We start from the raw sequence: 18,958 nt of genomic DNA, 5'->3' as shown, positions 1-18,958 counted from the left end.
TCTCGAATTAATAGGCAGATTTTTCCCAAAATTTATGCTCTTAATTACGTCAGTATCCAATTCATCAGGAACTTCCTGCTGTAGTGGAAACCTGGAGCAAAAATCTGCGTTGCCCATTTTATGAGAAGGTCTATAAATTATATCATAATCATAAATAGATAATTCTAAAATAAAACGTTGTAGCCGTGTAACAAAAATCGAGTTTTTACCCGCCTTGCCGAAAATGCCTACCAAGGGCTTGTGATCTGTGTAAATAGTGAATTTTTGTCCATATAGGTATTTGTGAAATCTTTTTATAGTGCAAACAAGTGCTAACGCCTCCAAATGCAGTATTGGGTATTTTCTCTGAGCGGGATTCAATGAAAAGGATGTAAAACTGATAGGTTTTTCTACTCCCTCAACTAAGTGCGCAATTAATCCACCGAGTCCATAGCTAGAAGCATCCGAAACAACCACCATAGGTTTTTTTGGGTCGAAAAATTCCAAGAAATCAGTTTTCACAAGTAACTTTTTGCTCTCCTCAAACGCTTGTTGACAGTTGTCATCCCAGTTATATCTCACATTTTTTTTTAATAAGTTGTACAAATGATGCAGTTTGGTAGATAAATTAGGTATAAATTTATGATAGTAGTTTATAAGCCCTAAAAATGATTTCAATTCAGATTCGTTTTTTGGGGCCTTTGCCTTCTCTATTGTTAAAATTTTATCCTGGCATGGTTTCAAACCGCCTTTACTAATCACATGACCCAGATGAACTAGTTCTGATACGAAAAACTTGCATTTGTCAAAATTTACTTTAATGTTAGCTTTAGATAATTTATCTAAAACTAACATAAGTTTATTTCTGCATTCTTCTATGGTTTCCCCAGCAATCAAAACATCGTCCAAGTAGCACGAAACTTTCTCAATTCCTTCTAAAATCTTGTCCATAATTTGTTGAAAAATTGCCGCGCTTGAGGAAGCTCCTTGTGGTAACCTATTGTAAACATATAATCCTTTCATGGTATTTATCACTACAAATTTCTTGGACCTTTCCGTCAGCTCTAATTGTGTATAAGCTCCTTCTAAATCTAGAGCACAAAACACTTTGCAACCAGAAAGTTTAGCAAAAATATCCTCTGTCGTTGGCAAAGGGTAAGAATTTGGAACAATTGATTTGTTTATGGAAACTTTACAATCAATTACCAATCTGATGTCGTCATTTTTCTTCATTACTATTATAATCGGAGACGCCCATTCACTAGTGTCAATTGGCGTAATTACTTTTTCTTTCTCTAATTTGTCTAAATAATCTGCTACTCTATCTCTCAGTCTATACGGTACGTCATACGCTTTTTTAAAAATCGGAGTTTCATCTCTCATCACCAGTTCTGCCTTAAAATTTTGAATCGGCATTGAAAAATTCTTTTCAAAAACTTGTCTGTATTTGTCTTTTATCTCATGTTCAGCAATTTCGCTTGACTCATTTTGTAATTTGTTAACAACCAAAGAGTTTGAAAAGAATTTCCTCCAATTGGGGTAAAACACATCCAACCAAGTCCGGCCCAGTAAGGGGAAAAAATCATTGTTACAGTTTAGAACTAGTAGTTCCATCAACTGTTGCTTGCCTCTAAAATTGACCAAAACAATAGCTCTCCCTTCTATTTTTAACTTAACTCCATTTACAGCAATCAATTGATTGTGGTCAGCCTGTAAGGGTTGGTCAAATATTGTAAAATATTGTCGCTTACTTATCACGGAGACGGAAGCACCGCAATCGACTTCCATTTCCAGGTCTTTACCTTCCACATTTACATGTATCAAACATGGATTACTAATCTTATTTATGGACGACACCAACATACATTGCAATTCACCTGTATCACTGAGTTCTTCATCGGAGTCCGCTGTTCTCATCCTACTCAGGAGCTCGTTAATGTGCCTATCGGCGGAGGGTCCTGGCTGGTAGGATTCAACCAAGTTTACAGTGTCGCGATGCAGATTCTTTAGTTTAAAGCATTTCTTTTTTATGTGGCCTTTTATCCCACAGTAATTGCAGACCATCTGCGAATAGTCTGGTCGTTGTCTCTGTCCTTGGGCTCCTCCATTCCTCTGCTGATAATTTCCACTTCTTGTACTCCAATGCTGTCGTCCTCCTCTGCCCGGTGATGTTTTTGTCTCGTATGGCCTGTATCCCAATCTGCTTTTCACGGGTCCTCTACTAGTCCCAGCACCCTCATTGACTTCGTAGGCTCGATATCTCTCTGCTGTCCTATACACATTTGCTAATTTGTTCAGTGCTAAGCCCTCAATAGCAGTTCCTACGTTAGGAGGATCCCTGCGGTTTTCAGCAGTTCCCGCATTCACCTTAGCGATCTCCCAAGTAAATATGATTTTTCTGCAGAAGCTAATTTCAAATTTTCTTCTCCAAGTAACCTTTGTCTCAAATTCTTATCATTAAGTCCAGCAATTAAACGATCAAGTATAGCCACTTCTTTAAAGTTCTCGAAACCACAGAATTCCGCTTGAAGTTTTAGAGCAAGAACGAAGTCTTCTGTGGTTTCGTCTGGCTGCTGAATCCTAGTACTGAATTTGTATCTCTGTACCAAGTCAGGATCAGTTTTGTCTAAGCGGTTCTTCAATTTAGAAACCAAATCTTCAAAAGAAATATCCTCGAAATTGCCTCCAGGATACAATAATTTTATTTCCCCAAAAACTATTGGCCCACTAAGAGTGATAAAAAACGCCATTCGGTCTTCATCTTTCACCTTGTTCACTCGGAAAAAATATTTTAAACGAGTGAACCAATCATTAAATGTAGTACCCTTGCGATAGGGTTCCATGGTAAACGCTACATTAGTACTCATGGTTAAAGACACCTCCAGATAAATAAGAACTGTGCGGTATGTAATGTCAATAGTGTAAACGTATTAAAATAAAATGGAAATAAATGTCCCACCCGAAATAAAGAAAAATCAAAACAAAGAAAAAAACCACAAAAACCCTATTAGCAATGATCACAATAATTCTCTGATACAATGGTCACCAAAACCCAGAACAAAAGGAATGACTCACCGGTATCTGCAGACCTTTAAACGACCTTTTTCGGTACCTCTACCGCGTGAAGCACTTGACTTCCCTTGGAGCTTCCAATTACCTACTTCCTCTTACTCGGTAATGACCCGACCAATTCGCTGAATCTTAAACGTCCTCACTGATTCCGATGGAATTGCCCGGATGGAAAACGATCGTTTGTGGAAAGCCGGTAATAACTGCTCACTGGGTATTATTGCACCACTATTACCTATCTGAATAGAAATCAAAGAAAAGAAAAACCACCTTTAGCTTTTGTTTAGAATAATAGAAACCACTTCTTGGTAACCCTATTGGATCACAATAGATCAACCTTAGAATTTGTCTCACGCCCACTATCAATTGAAAACAAAAGAAAACACGCTATCGAATAAGATGGCTACAGCACATTTTTGATTTCTTTCTTTGTACTCTGCACTCTACTCACGTTTTCGATAGAAGGCTTTCTGGATAATGTCCGGCCGGTTTATCAATTCCAGAACGAATTTCTATTCTGCTTCCAACAGGATCGATGTAATGCTCCTTGTTTCGCTGGCTGCCGATTCTGCTGCAATTAAGTACGATGACGTCCTTGGCAACAAATGTACGGAGAGTTTTCCTTGGCTGAAGCGCTGCACGTTCCAAACCGCACCTTTATCGTTCCAAAATGCACTTTAACTTTAACGTTTTCACGCTCGTCGCCACTTTAATATCTCCCTTTTTTAATATATATAAGTATATAAGACCGTGATAGCAAATATTTAGGCTTAGTTTTAGTTTTGGGTTTTTCCAGTTCGAAGTCTCAGAACCAACTGATCATTGATTTTATTTTCTATTTTCAGGTAAGCGTACATTGGATGAACATCGCACGATTGCGCACGATGATTGACAGCGATAAACGATCGCTGGATTTCGAATGCGCAGGGTGCGCCACGTATATTACAATTGGTAGTTACAAGTCTTTCAAATGTCTGCAAGGTATCATTAATTATGTTTTATTTCTGAGACTGCTGTTGGTACGGACTAAATACGATGAATCCCTAATTACCACAACTTATTGCCTTAACTAGAAAAATGGATTAAGCTTGGGCTCTGTTTGGTAGATCTTACACCGTAACACACTACGTCAAAGTGATCTACCGTGTTACTGGACGCCCAGGAGGGCTATGCCAACCGGAAACCGCAAACCGGTGGACGAGCACGGTAGCTGATCTTCACAGAGGCTGTCTTAGAGCTAAAAGAAGGTTGCGACGTGCTAAAACCGAAGCGGACAGGCTAGAAAGACGGCGGGTGTTTCGAACAGCGATGTGTCATTTTCGGCAGTCACCAGTGAGCCCAAGTACACGAATTCTTCTACCACCTCGATTTCGTCACCACCGATGCAAACTCGCGGTGGGTGGCTCACATTGTCTTCTCTTGAACCTCTTCCTATCATGTACTTCGTCTTCGACGTGTTGATGACTAGTCCGATCCGCTTAGCTTCCCTCTTCAGTCTGATGTAGGCTTCCTCCATCTTCTCAAAGTTACGTGCCTGTCGTGTCCGGCGGGGACGGCTGAACGAATCGGCCATCTCCAGCTGCTGCTCGATTCGCAGCAGCTCAGTAGCCAACTTGATTCCTCGAAATACATCACAAAACTGAAGGCTCATATCGTTCATCTGTCACTCTCGCATCTGGTACTCATAGCTAATGTATATGCCCTCTTATACAATCAACATATCTTGTCACACCCGTCTCAATCCCTACAGTGCCATAATATCTATGTCGTCGGCGAAGCCAAATAGCTGGACGGACTTATTGAAAATTGTACCACTCGTGTTAATCCCTGCTCTTCGTATTACCCCTTCCAAAGCGATGTTGAATAGCAGACACGAAAGACCATCACCTTGCCGTAACCCTCTGCGGGTTTCGAAGGGACTCGAGAATGCCCCTGAAACTCGAACTACGCACATCACCCGATCCAGAGGCGCGGTCGGGTTCCAAGACGTGGGTAGGACAAAATTTGCCCCAACGAACATTTAAGAAAACGCCAATTTTGAAACGAGGCATTAATAGAGTACGTTTCACACAAAGCTCTGAATGCTGATCGAATTTATCTGTGTTCAGTCAAATATCCTCCATTATCATATAATGATCAGAGTTAACCGACAAAATTCCGTAGAATTTACGAGAAAAACGAGAAAAACGAGAGCGTTTCTCTAGAAAATTTTGAAAAGTTTTCCAAATTAATTACGTAGATTTTCCTGAGGGATTTCTTAAGAGTGTTTCGTGAAAATTCCAACCACCTCGTAGAGTTTTTCGAGGTAATTTCGAAAGCTTCCCGATGAAATTGTAACGAGTTTATCCAAATTAAGTACGTAGATTTTTTCGATGAAATTCCGAAGAGTTTCTCAAAGTAATTCTAAACATTTTCCCGAGGATCCTTCGAAGTATTTCCCAACGAAATTCCGAGGAGTTACCCGAGGATTTTTGGAGGAACTTCCTGGAAAAATTCCGAAAAAAAAACCCTTGGGAAGTCCGAAGCGTTTCCTGAAGAAATTACGAAGAGTTTCTTCAGATAATTTGGAAGCGTTTCCCGAGGTATTTCCGAGGAAGTTCTGAACGCTTTTCAGGGAAACTTCCGAAAAGTTTGGCAAGGAAATTACAAAGAGTTTCTTGAAAAAATCTCTACGAGTTTCGCGAGGAGTTTTCTCTTCGTAGGGTTTTTTTAAAGGAGAAAATAAAAATTTCCTTTGGAAATTCGGAATCGTTTCTCGAGGAAATTCCGAAAAGTTTTTCAAAGAAAACCGAATAGTTATCTGATCCGAAGAGTATCCTGAAGAATTTTCAAACAATTTTCCGTGGGATTTCCGACAAATTTCCCGAGGTGTGTCTCTTAGTGTCTCTCAGTGTTGGTAAAAACTCAAAATCTCAAAACTCATGGATGATTCAAATCAAGCGTGAGTTGAAACGCACCCAACTCAACACCTAAAAACTCATGGATGAGTTGAATCATCCATTTGAATCATCGTAGGTTTTCTTTTGTTCTCCTTCGTTAAAAACAGTGAATTGACGTTTGTCGCATAAAATATTAGACACTCTTTTATGTATAAGCAATAAATTGCCCCCAAATTAATTTCAAATGCGTTTTTAAACCAAAGTGATTTTTTGGCAAATGAGTGAAATGATGCGTTTTAGCATGAAAAATTCAAGCGTGATGCATTCCTTTAAAATCGCTGACGATTGCATTCGCACGGGAGCGCTCGTTGATTGAGTTTTATGAGTGAATTTACCAACACTGGTGTCTCTTAGTAAATTCTTAATTTTAAAATAAATTCTAAGAGCTTCCCGAATAATGTTTCTATGGTTTTCCATGGAACAAATTTCTCACGATTTAAACGACTGTTGTCGTCCTTTTAGAAGACAAGGAACACAACAGTCGTTTAAACCGTGTAACATTTTCCCCTAAGAAGCTCGCAAATAATTATTCAACAAATTTCTTCTTGGAATTTGGTAGAGCTTCCCAAGAAAATTTCGAAAAGTTTTCCAAAAAAAGAAATCGAAAGGTTTCCCGATAAAGTTTTTATAGAACAGTTCTTTGAGCACATTTTGTGGAGTTTCCCGAAAACAGTGTGAAGAAACTCACAAAGTAATTCCGAAGTATTTCTCGAGGAAATTTTGAAGAGTTTCCCGATGATTTTACCGGAGGGACTCTTCCTTGGGAATCCGGAAGCGTTTCCAAAGGAAATTTTGGGAAGTTTCTCCGGAGAATTCGGAAGCGATTCCCGAGGGAATTCCGAAAAGTTTCCTAAAGAAATTTCGAATTTAATTCCGGACAATTTTTCGACGAAATTCCAAAGAATCTCCCGAGGAAATTCCGAAGATTTCCCAAAGAAAATTTTGAAAAAAAAAATCCATGGAAATGCTGAACAAATTTTCACGAGAATTCTGAATTTGTTTTATAGGAATTTAAAAAATGTTTTGCTGGAAACTCGAAAAAAAACCTCTTCATGGTAGTTTAAAACAATTTCCTAAGCACACCAGCCCAACTCAATGAGCCATGAGATTTGAAAAAAGTCACTAACATGTTCTTCATGACAGATGATTGGCAAGATATACATAAACTGTAATAAGTAACGTTTAATTGCCCTTAATTTAAAATTTTCTCAGGGAAGATCAAGAGAATAAACTATTTCGAATTGCTTTGGAATAAATGATGTCAATGACAATGGAGACAAACCGTACGTTTGAAAGCCAGTATATAGAAAATTATCCTAAAAATGGGAAGCAGCTATTAATGTAGCACATAGTGCAGATTGTTTCATTTATTGTTTGTTATCTCTTTAGAATCATGGGTAGGACAATGCTCAGGTTGTCCTACCCAGGATTTTTCGTGCGTAGGACATGTCCTACCTGTCCCACCCACTCCCGGCGCCACTGACCCGATCCATCGTCGCTTTGATCAACCGTGTCAGTTTATCCGGAAAACCGTGTTCGTGCATTAGCTGCCATAGCTGGTCCCGATCGATTGTATCATATGCGGCTTTGAAGTCGATGAATAGATGATGTGTGGGCACGTTGTATTCGCGGCACTTCTGCACTACTCGGCGAATGGCGAACACCTGGTCCGTGGTGGAGCGTTCGCCCATAAAACCCGCCTGGTACTGCCCCACGAACTCCCTTGCAATTGGTGTTAGTCGACGGCATAAAATTTGGGATAGTACCTTGTAGGCGGCGTTCAGCAATGTGATTGCGCGGTAGTTGCTACAATCCAGCTTATCGCCCTTTTTGTAGATGGGACACACGACACCTTCCATCCACTCCTGCGGCAAAACTTCCTCCTCCCAAATCTTGGTAATGACCCAGTGCAGCGCTCTAGCCAGTGCCTCACCACCGTGTTTAAATAGCTCTCCTGGTAGTTGGTCAACCCCAGCGGCTTTGTTGCTCTTCAGCCGGCCAATCTCTTCCTGGATTTCCTGGAGATTCGGAGCCGGTAAGATTATGTCCTGCGCGCGTTCTCCCAGGTCCATCACCATACCGCCATCTTCGTCTGCCACATCGCCATTCAGGTGTTCTTCGTAGTGCTACCGCCACCTTTGGATCACCTCACGCTCGTTCGTAAGAAGGTTCCCGTTTATGTCCTTACACATATCAGGCTGTGGCACGTGGTCCTTACGTGAACGGTTTAACTTCTCATAGAACTTTCGTGTGTTATTAGCGCGGTACAGATGCTCCGTCTCTTCACGGTCTCGATCTTCCTGCTGGCGCTTTTTCCTCCGGAAAATCGAGTTTTGTCTGTTCCGCGCCTGTTTATATCGTGCCTCGTTCGCCCTCGTGCGGTGTTGCAGCAATCTCGCCCATGCTGCATTCTTCTCTTCCACGAACTGCTCACATTCGCCGTCATACCAGTCGTTTCTCTGATCCGGGGGCACCGTGCCTAGTGCAGCGGTTGCGGTGCTACCAATGGCGGATCGAATATCTCTCCAGCCATCTTCAAGAGACGCTGCGCCTAGCTGCTCTTCCGTTGGGAGTGCCACTTCCAGCTGCTGCGCGTATTCTTGGGCTAGTCTACCGTCTTGTAGCCGCCCAATGTTAAGCCGCGGCGTCCGACTTCGACGCGTGTTGTACACCGTCGAGAGTTTTGAGCGCAGGCATACTGCAACGAGGTAGTGGTCGGATTCAATATTCGCACTGCGGTAAGTGCGGACGTTCGTGATGTCGGAGAAGAATTTACCGTCGCTTAAAACGTGGTCGATTTGGTTTTCTGTTTCTTGGTTAGGTGATCTCCATGTGGCCTTGTGGATATTTTTGCGGGGAAAGAAGGTGCTTCGGACTACCATTCCGCGGGAGGCTGCGAAGTTTATGCATCGTTGGTCGTTGTCATTCGATACGGTGTGCAGGTCCGATGACCGGTCTATACATTTCCTCCCTTCCTACCTGTGCGTTCATGTCACCGATGACGATTTTGACGTCCCGCAGTGGGCATCCATCGTATGTCTGCTCCAGCTGTGCGTAGAACGCTTCTTTCTCGTCGTCGGGTCTCCCTTCGTGTGGGCAGTGCACGTTGATGATGCTATAGTTGAAGAAACGGCCTTTAATCCTAGGCTTGCACATCCTTGCGTTGATTGGCTGCCACTCAATCACGCGTTGGCGCATCTTACCCAGCACTATGAAGCCGGTTCCCAGCTCGTTGGTGGTGCCACAGCTTTGGTAGAAGGTAGCCGCTCGATGCCCGCTTTTCCACACTTTCTGTCCTGTCCAGCAAATCTCCTGCAGTGCCACGACGTCGAAGTTGCGGGGATGTAATTCATCGTAGATCATTCTGTCGCAACCTGCGAAACCTAGCGACTTGCAGTTTCATGTTCCAAGCTTCCAATCGTGATCCTGTATTCGTCGCCCAACAAACATTGGAGACTGAAGAAAAGCTTGTTTCATGGCAAATAAGTTTCTTCAACTAAAAAACTAGCTTGTTCAGCTAAAATTGTTTGTTGGGCGCCTAGGTCTTTGCCTTATTGGGCCTGCGCAAACCTCCTGTCTCGTCGGAGGGCCGTCGTGTCAGGGCTGTTTAGCGTCCCACCTAACACCAGGACTTGGGCTTGTGCGCTTTGAGCGGCACACGGTCGCTTTGGTGGGGCCTACTTGCGGATACATGCAGCTTTTTATAGAGGTTTAACAGGGCCCACTGTCAAACCCCACCACATCCTAGGCAAGCCCCACAACTCGCAGATGGCCTGGGGAGGGATCGTCAAGCCCTTGGACATAGTCCCTGCTGCCCCCAACTATGCTACTGTACTCACAGAGAAAAAAATAATTGTGTTTTTGAGAACATTGCGGTTTCATTTTGAAAGTTGCTCAGTTTTGGTCATTTTGAATAATAAAAATATGACTCCGACAACAAAACTTCTAATTTAACAGTTTTTCTCTCAACAGAATATTGTAATTTTGAAAGTGATATTTTTCTAGTGATAGTTTAGAAATTTTTAGATGGTTTCCCAATCTTCTTGGAATTTGGCAACACTGGCGATACATTTATTCCATCTGGCAACTGACTGAATTGTCAGTTTCAATTTCGCGGTAAAAAAGTAAAACATGCGAAAAAGAAACTTGGATCAAGTTAAGCACAAAATTCCGAAGCACAAAAATTCAAAAAAATCTACTGATCGGAACGCCATCTATTTTTTGAACGAAGAAACATTATAAAATCATAATGAAATATTTCAACGTGGATATTTATAAACTACGTAACCTGGTTTGAAGATTCAGTTGATTAATATTTTGAATAAGTTAAATGCCTGGAAAATATTTCTTGAATAAAACAACATAATATGTAATATAATATAATATAGAATAAAAATATAATACAGTTGGCGCTTTGATGTTGCACGAAGAAGAAGAAGCAGAAACGCGGGAAACCATATACGGAGAAGTTTTAAAAACACTCTTCTCAAAAATTCTAAAAGCCATTAAATTAAAAAGGGTAAGCAGCACAGGGTTGGACTTTTCTTATACTTTTTAAGTGTAATATTAGAAAATAAAATATTTAATAGAAATATCGCATTTATTATACAGTAGAAGAATAGTCCAACCCCATACTGCTTACCGTTTTTCATTAAATTGCTTTTAGAATTTTTGAGAAGTGTTTTAAAAACTTCGTCGTTTTAAAAACTTTCCCGTGGAGATTTTTTCGATTAACTTTTTCCGTCGTGTGGGGTCTGCTTTAAATTTGATTTAATCATTTCATGGTGTATACACATATACAGTTGCAAGATTACCGGTGGTGAGTTTAGGCCGTTTGGCAGCGCAGTATCATTACTTGACACTTTACCGGCCGCTACATTATCGGTCGCGAGCATTTTAATCACCCGCTCAGCGCTTTCATTTTAGTTTCGTCACTCGTTTCCGTATCGGTCACTATTTTCGGCTCTCAATTTGGTTGCTGTATTCCGTACCGGTGACGTTTGACATTTGAAAGTTCATCAAATAGCAGCGCTCTTATCGCGCTACCAAATTTGGTCACCTGTCAGTCGCGCTACTGTTATAGCAACGCGTTTAGTAGCGACCGGTAAAGTGTCAAGTAATGATACTGCGCTGCCAAACGGCTCAAACTCACCACCGGTAATCTTGCTCTAAGCCATGTTACCATTTTTGCATTCGTATATCATGAGGCTAACACGATAATACTTGTATGCCCAAGTCGAGACAATTTCCAATCCGAAAATTGCCTAGACCGGCACCGGGAATCGAACCCAGACACCCTTAGCATGGTATTGCTTTGTAGCCGCGCGTCTTACCGCACGGCTGAGGAGGGCCCCTATTTTCAAACTAATGAAACATTTTATTTTCGATTGCAGATTATGCTAGACAGCAGCCATTGAAGATGTGTATGGATGACAACAGGTTTTCGTACGGTTTGGAGAGATTCAGCCATGAAAACACTCAGTGGAACTTGTACGGAACATGGACGAGTAGGGCCACCGAATCAGAACAGCATTATATTTAGCTATACGGCTAGGAATCCAGGTATGCAAGGTATTGATAAACATGCATATTAATTACCATACTAACATGAACAAATTATAACTAATTATAAATCCTCTTTTCTTCCATTTCAGCACAAGTCTTTCGCAGCATACCTATTCCGTTAGATGTTATGCCACACATTTTCCGAGTCATATCAGAGCTTAATAAGCTACCAACAAAAAAGCTATTGATGAATAAAGGAAGGCCTTGTGCTATTTGATTCTAATTATTCCTCCAAATTTCTTTCAATGTAAAATTATTGGAAACCCAACCAAAATACCGCCTTATTTCATTCATTAGAATAAGCTAATATGTGCTATTAATAATCTGAATACCCATTATAATTGAATATGAATGATGCTCATATGCTAGACTCATACATTTTATGTTTTGCCTTTCTCGTATACTAAGTATACGGTAAAGGCTATATGATCGCTCCAAAAACAAACTTTTTATAGAAGGCCCGGAGACCCATAGTGTTATATACCAATCGACTCCGTTCGACGAATTGAGTGTGTGTGTGTTTTTTTTGCCTTTCTCGTACACTAAGTGTACGTAAAGGCTATAATATTGCTTCAAAAACAAACTCAGCTCGACGAATTGAGGTGATGTCTGTATGTGTGTATGTATGTATGTGTGTGTATGTGTACAAAATTTGTAGACACACACTGACAAAAATTCAATCATATCCATTATGTGTGGCACACATAAATTTTGACTATAGCATTTCCCACATAACGTCTATGTGAATTCGCATAGCGTATATGTGGAAACACTCATAACCCTTACTAACTAATAACCTTTATGTGGATTCTCCTATAGCAGCGGGTGGTTATTAACGCACACATAAAATTTATTTGGAAATTTCTATAGATTTTTGCCAATAAAATGTGTGGATTTTATTCGTGCACTTTTTTCGAACTTCCCATTGTCTGATTTGAATTCACTCCCATTGTTTGCTATTGAAAATTAGATCAATAGCTCATCGCAATCTGGAGTTATGGCCAAAAAACTGTTTTTGCGTATAAAAAAATTGCAAAATGTTTTATGCTGAATTCACCTAGATTCGAACTGCTGACCTCTGGGGTGGAAAGCGCTTGCCATACCACAAAACCATCGGAACACATATGGTATGAGTAAATATAAGTCGTACAGTACTCATCAAATTGGTATATGTTCATTTCTTTTAAAAGCCACAGAGTTCACTCTGCTAGGGTAACGGTACCAATATTAGAAGTATTATTGAATCAATGAAAGAAAATATATATTTGATAATTCGAAATTGATAGTTTTAATGCATTAACTAATAGACAAACTTTGAATCTGCTAGAAATGAAATTGGATTCATTTCGTCTTGATAATCAATCTAAATTTTTGGAGGTTAAATGAGCTCCACTATACTGCCGTCGCAAGCATAATCGTCCAATATTGATTTTGCATGGAAGAAAATATGGAACAGTTACGCTTGCGGCGGCAGTATATAGGTAGGAAAGCCAACTTGTTGGGGAAATTATTGTTTTCAATTAGTATTCATAATGGCATAATTACAACGTGTCGCTTCAAGTACAGCATACGTTAAGTATAATGCAATGACAACAATGACAACAATATTATTAAGAACCCATTGTCTCCACTGAGGGCATGATCGTCCTATAAGTGTTTAATTGGGTAACCTTTAACGAAGAGAAATATGTTCAATAATTAATAAAGTTTCCTTTTACTAAACGAAATCAGGCCCATTTTTGACGTAAACTACGTCTAAGGGAAGACTCAGATACAGGGTGTAAAACAAAAATTTCTAAATTCGAGATCGTCACGAAATTAGGAGTGACTTTAAACGCTAATAGGATCTTAACCTTTCTATGGATTTTCGAGATTTGCTTATCAATAAATTCGGAAACTCTCCAGCAATTTGCCAATTCTATTGATACTATTGATTATCAACGTTAAACTATTGAAAATGTTATTTCTTTCCAAATCGGGTGAAAAATTCAATTCCGTTCATAAATCCCCAACACGGACATCAGATTGCAGTAAGGTACGGGCCTTTTGATCCACTGCTTCGTTTTCCCTGTGTATATAAAGCCCTGTTTCGCGTGCGCGCGTCATTTTCATTTTGGATGTCACGGAGAACGGACCAGGGCGATTCAAGCGATAACGCCTGTGGTTTGGTCTGTGGTGGTAAAAACTCAAAACTCATGGACGATTCTAATCAAGCGTGAGTTGAAACCCAACTCAGCACCTTAAAACTCCTGGATGAGTTGAATCATCGTATGTTTTCTTTTGTTCTCCTTTGTTAAAAACAGTGATTTGACGTTTCTCGCATAAAATATTAGACACTCTTTTCATGTATAAGCAATAAATTGCCCCAAATTAATTTCGAATGCGTTTTAAACCAAAATGATGTTTTGGCAAATGAGCGGAATGATGCGTTTTAGCATTACAAATTCAAGCGTGATGCATTCCTGATTATGCATTCCACAGATGATTTCGTTCGCACGGGAGGGCTCGTTGATTAAAATTTATGAGTGATGATGCGGATGAAATTTTTCGTTGGGTGGTGGTGGCGGTAGTGGCAACAGCAGTACATCTTTACTTCCGTGTTCCCAACAGCATCTTTGAATCTGGCAATCAACGCCGTGCTGTTGAGGCACATAAGTGGAAATGAATCGGTTCTTTTCAGGACCACCATTATGTTTGAGAGGAAGATTAAGTTGACATAATTTTTTGACGTAAACTACGTCTAAGGGCAAGACTCAGATACGGGGTGTAAAACGGAAATTTTCAAATTCGAGATCGTCACGAAATTAGGATAGATTCCAAACTATTAGCGTCTTTATCTTTCGATGGATTTTTAATCACTAACTCTGCAGAAGGAAAATGATGGATTGAATCTAATGAATTTTTGCGTAACTGCTGCCGATTTAACGCAACCATCTCATGAATTTACTCTCAATCAAACCAAATTCCTGCAATGAAAAATTTAATGCCCCGAAAAGGACAGATTTCATAACATGCGGATTTCTAATCACCAACACAACAGCAACCATTCGATAGTCAGAATATCACAAGAGTACCTATTTCACTTAAATGCAGATGCTGGCTCTATGATTTTACCGCTACACTGCAACATATTGCCATCGTTGGATTCTCTGTCGCGACGATCCTGTTACGAGCGCTACCTACGCCATCAGTGGGAACGAAGAGCGTGCGTCAGAAGGAGAAGCTGCGAAAATGTATTCGCATGGATAGAAATTAAACCTGAAACAAGTAACAGAACTGAACAAACCCACCTACCCCCTAGACAAGCCGTAACATTTTGTAACGGAATATTGGCTACCCACCCACCCCTTAGGGCGTTATGTAATTTGTGAATGAGCCCTTATTGAACCGTATGTGCAGAAATGAGAAGGGACATTGAACGCGGTTTATCTGTTTATAGACCTTTTCACGAGACGTTTAAAAACAGCTGATTTTATCGTCAATTGACAGTTCTTCTATGAAAGTGACAGCTTCGGGCTTGCAGGCCTGTTCAGCCGTTGTAAACAAGGCCTATAAGGCTGTGAACCAATCCAGCGAATCGTTTAACTTTTAGTTAAAATTTGACAGTTCGATGGTTATTTCTCCGTGGTTAAAAATAACCCTGCTCCGGAGCATGGTTAGATTTGACAGTTTGATAGTTAAACTTTGTTCGCGAGAAAATTGGCGCCAAATCCATTTTGTTCCAAATAACTATCAATCTGTCAAAACTCAAATGGGTCGGCTTCGGAGTAAATTTTAACCACGATGGGTAAATAACCATCGAACTGTCAAATTTTAACTAAAAGTTAAACGAATCGCTAGAATTAGGCTTTCTGCGAGCGTGTACGCACACGCACATTTCACTCACACTTTTACTCAGATTGTTTGCAACCACGAGTAGCTGTCATGGCAAAATCAAATGGATTGTTTGCAACCACGAACCGTGCGTTCATGTTGGTGAGAAATGTCGGCGAGACCCCGACTGGTTCACTGGAGGCTGGTTCACAGCCTAATGCTACGTTTTGACAGGGCAAGAGAATTGAACAACTCAGTTGAATTCAATAGACGAATCCAAGTAAAAATAAGAAGAAGACACACGACGGTGTTAACTTTGACAGATCCTACAGCACAGCATAGGAAGATCATTTTAAAATGCTTATAATAAATTCTAGACAAAATGTAATTAAAATCTGATTGAAGTATGATACGGAAATAGTTCCTAACTGTATGATAGATACATTTTTGGAAAATATTCAAAAAATTGAGATAAGCTTCCAAATATGTAATTCAGAACTTTTTCCGTATCGTACATCAATCAGATTTTAATTACAATTTGTCTAGAATTTAGTATAAGCATTTTAAAATGATCTTCCTATGCTGTGCTGTAGGATCTGTCAAAGTTAACACCGTCGAGTGTCTTCTTCTTATTTTTACTTGGATTCGTTTATTGACTTGCCAAAAGTTCATGTTCAACTTTCTTTTCGTTCAAGTGAATTGAATTATGCTACGTTTTGACAGGGCAAGTGAATTGAACAACTCAGTTGAATTCAATTGACTTGCCAAAAGTTGAACATGTTCAACTTTCTTTTCGTTCAAGTGAATTGAAGGTGTTTACACGTTCCATTCGCGTTCGATTCAAGCGACTTGCTCAATTCACTTGCCTTGTCTAAACGTAGCATTAATGCTACGTTTTGACAGGGCAAGTGAGTTGAACAACTCAGTTGAATTCAATTGACTTGCCAAAAGTTGAACATGTTCAACTTTCTTTTCGTTCAAGTGAATTGAATTAAGGTGTTTACACGTTCAATTTGCGTTCGATTCAAGCGACTTGCTCAATTCACTTGCCTTGTCTAAACGTAGCATAAGGTGTTTACACGTTCAGTTCGCGTTCGATTCAAGCGACTTGCTCAATTCACTTGCCTTGTCTAAACGTAGCATGAGCTGCAGCTGGAAATATTTCATTTGACATTTCAGTCCGGTTCAGCCAGGGTGGCCAGATTAATTTTTGGATAAATTGGTAACTTGATTGCAGAAAAATCGGTAGTTATCGGTAGGTCGGTAAATCCAGTTTCCACGCTCGGTAATGGCGGTTGGTGTGTAAAAATCAATCGATTACTGTACTTTTGACACTAGCTGGAGGAAAACTCACTGGCGAAAAGGCCTTTTTTCCCTTCCCCTCATCCAGGAACGCCAGTGAGCTTTCCTCCAGCTAGTGTCAAACAGTACAGTGAGCGATTGATTTTTACACAGCGACAAGCCGCCATTACCGAGCGTGGAAAGCTGGATAGCCAAACGATACACTGCAGAGTGTATGTAATTAAGAGTGGCGACATGTGCCGCATTTGACAGGTCTCCTGCTCGTTTGGAACACGATTTTGTATGGGAATGACAGATGAATTTTGTACCAATTCTGACAGCGTCGCCACTCTTAATTACATACACTTTGACTGCAATGTTGTTCACCCATAAGAATCAAGTAAACGGGGTGCAGAAAGTGCGAAGGTACCTTTCCTGACGGGTTCCCCGCGTGCAGTTTCAAGAAAATCATGCAATAGTTTGTCAAATAGCAGCGCTACCGTAGCATCATTATCGGTCGCGAGCATTTTAATCACCCGCGCAGCGCATTCATTTTAGTTTCGTCACTCGTTTCCGTATCGGTCACTATTGTCGGCGTAGCACAAAATTAGAATTCGGAAGTCGGGACTTCCGAACCAAACTTTCTTCCGAAGTTTTATCTGTCAAACTAAATGATGCATTATTTAGCGCATCTTCAGGCGAATCCAGTGTATACTACTTCCGAAGTTGGGTTATTTGCCTGTATCTGGAGAAAAACCCAACTTCGGTATAAAAAGCGTTCTAAGTTTATTCCGGATAGACAATATTTTCGGCTCTCAATTTGGTTGCTGTATTCCGTACCGGTGACGTTTGACAGTTGACAGTTCATCAAATAGCAGCGCTCTTATCGCGCTACCAAATTTGGTCACCTGTCAGTCGCGTTACTGTTATAGCAGCGCGTTTAGTAGCGACCGGTAAAGTGTCAAGTAATGATACTGCGCTGCCAAACGGCTCAAACTCACCACCGATAATCTTGCTCTAAAGGCTGCCTTACACCTCGGGAAAATTTTCCACCGGATTTTGATCCCCGTGTATTTTAAATGGGGCCGGGATTTTGATTTTCCGTGCCCAAATCCCGAAAACATCGCATATGCAAAAATACATGGGGAAAAAATCCGCGGACCAAATTCCCGAGGTGTAAGGCCCGATGCCCACGTAGCGTCTTTTCAACGCTGCGTGCACACGGCGTTAAAAGGACGCATGTGTGCATCGGGAAAAAGCGGTAACGCAGCGTCGCCGCACCGATGCACACCTGCGTTTTTTCAACGCCACGTGCACGCAGCGTTGAAAAAACGCTACGTGGGCATCGGCCCTAAGGTGGCCTTAAAGGCTGCCTTACACCTCGGGAAAATTTTCCGCCGGATTTTGAACCCCGTGCATTTTAAATGGGACCGGAATTTTGATTTTCCGTGCCCAAATCACACCTCACACCTCGGGAATTTGGTCCGCGAATTTTTTCCCCATGTGTTTTTGCATATGCGATGTTTTCGGGATTTGGGCACGGAAAATCAAAATGCGGCGGAAAACTTTCCCGAGGTGTATGGTAGCCTTTAAAGGCTACCTTACACCTCGGGAATTTGGTCCGCGGATTACATCGCATATGTAAAAACACATGGGGAAAAATTCCGCGGACCAAATTCCCGAGGTGTACACCTCGGGAAAATTTTCCGCCGGATTTTGGTCCCCGTGCATTTTAAATGGGGCCGGGATTTTGATTTTCCGTGCCCAAATCCCGAAAACATCGCATATGCAAAAATACATGGGGAAAAAATCCGCGGATCAAATTCCCGAGGTGTGAGGCTACCTTAACTCCCAAAAATTCGTATAGTGAAAAACATCTAACGCGGATTTTCTCGAAAATAGTAAAGTTTTCGATAACGTTCGATAACTGAAATGCATTCTAGACGTCAAACAGTTGACAGTCGACGTCGGATGCAAAAAAAGGGCATCGGATTGTGCAGCTGTCATCGACTTTATCGCCGTTTTGAAGTTTAGCGGACCGATAACTGCAAAACTGTAGCAACTATCGAATGAGGCATCAACTGTTCACTTCGATGAAATTTACTCCCAGTTGGGAGCTTTGCAAAGGAAGCGTTTCCCGATGAGAACAAATCCTATCCCCACCGTGCGCGTGCAAGAGAAAGATGATTAACGTCAGCAAGCTCTATACGATAGCGCCTGGATGCTGACAGCGGCGAGTAGGAAACCACCCAAGTAACCATGAAGCTCTATATGCTTGTAAAGAACACAGCCCTAAAAGTTGGCTTAAAGTG

General features: G+C 40.9%; 1 long non-coding RNA gene across 2 annotated transcripts; it reads left to right on the top strand.

Annotated features, from left to right (window-relative positions):
* The first annotated feature begins 10,873 nt into the window (after positions 1 to 10,873).
* LOC134204367 (uncharacterized) lies at positions 10,874 to 11,750 on the top strand. 2 transcript variants are annotated; one of them, XR_009977847.1, is made up of 3 exons: positions 10,874 to 11,144; positions 11,381 to 11,549; positions 11,642 to 11,750. It is a non-coding gene; the product is annotated as an uncharacterized LOC134204367 (long non-coding RNA). The 2 variants fall into 2 exon arrangements; XR_009977848.1 differs by having other exon boundaries at positions 11,381 to 11,558.
* Positions 11,751 to 18,958: the final 7,208 nt, after the last annotated feature.

The sequence above is a fragment of the Armigeres subalbatus genome, unplaced genomic scaffold (genome assembly GCF_024139115.2).
Source record: "Armigeres subalbatus isolate Guangzhou_Male unplaced genomic scaffold, GZ_Asu_2 Contig551, whole genome shotgun sequence".
Classification (NCBI taxonomy): domain Eukaryota; kingdom Metazoa; phylum Arthropoda; class Insecta; order Diptera; family Culicidae; genus Armigeres; species Armigeres subalbatus.
Note: the sequence above shows the minus strand (reverse complement) of the source record. Positions and strands in the feature narration are given on the sequence as shown.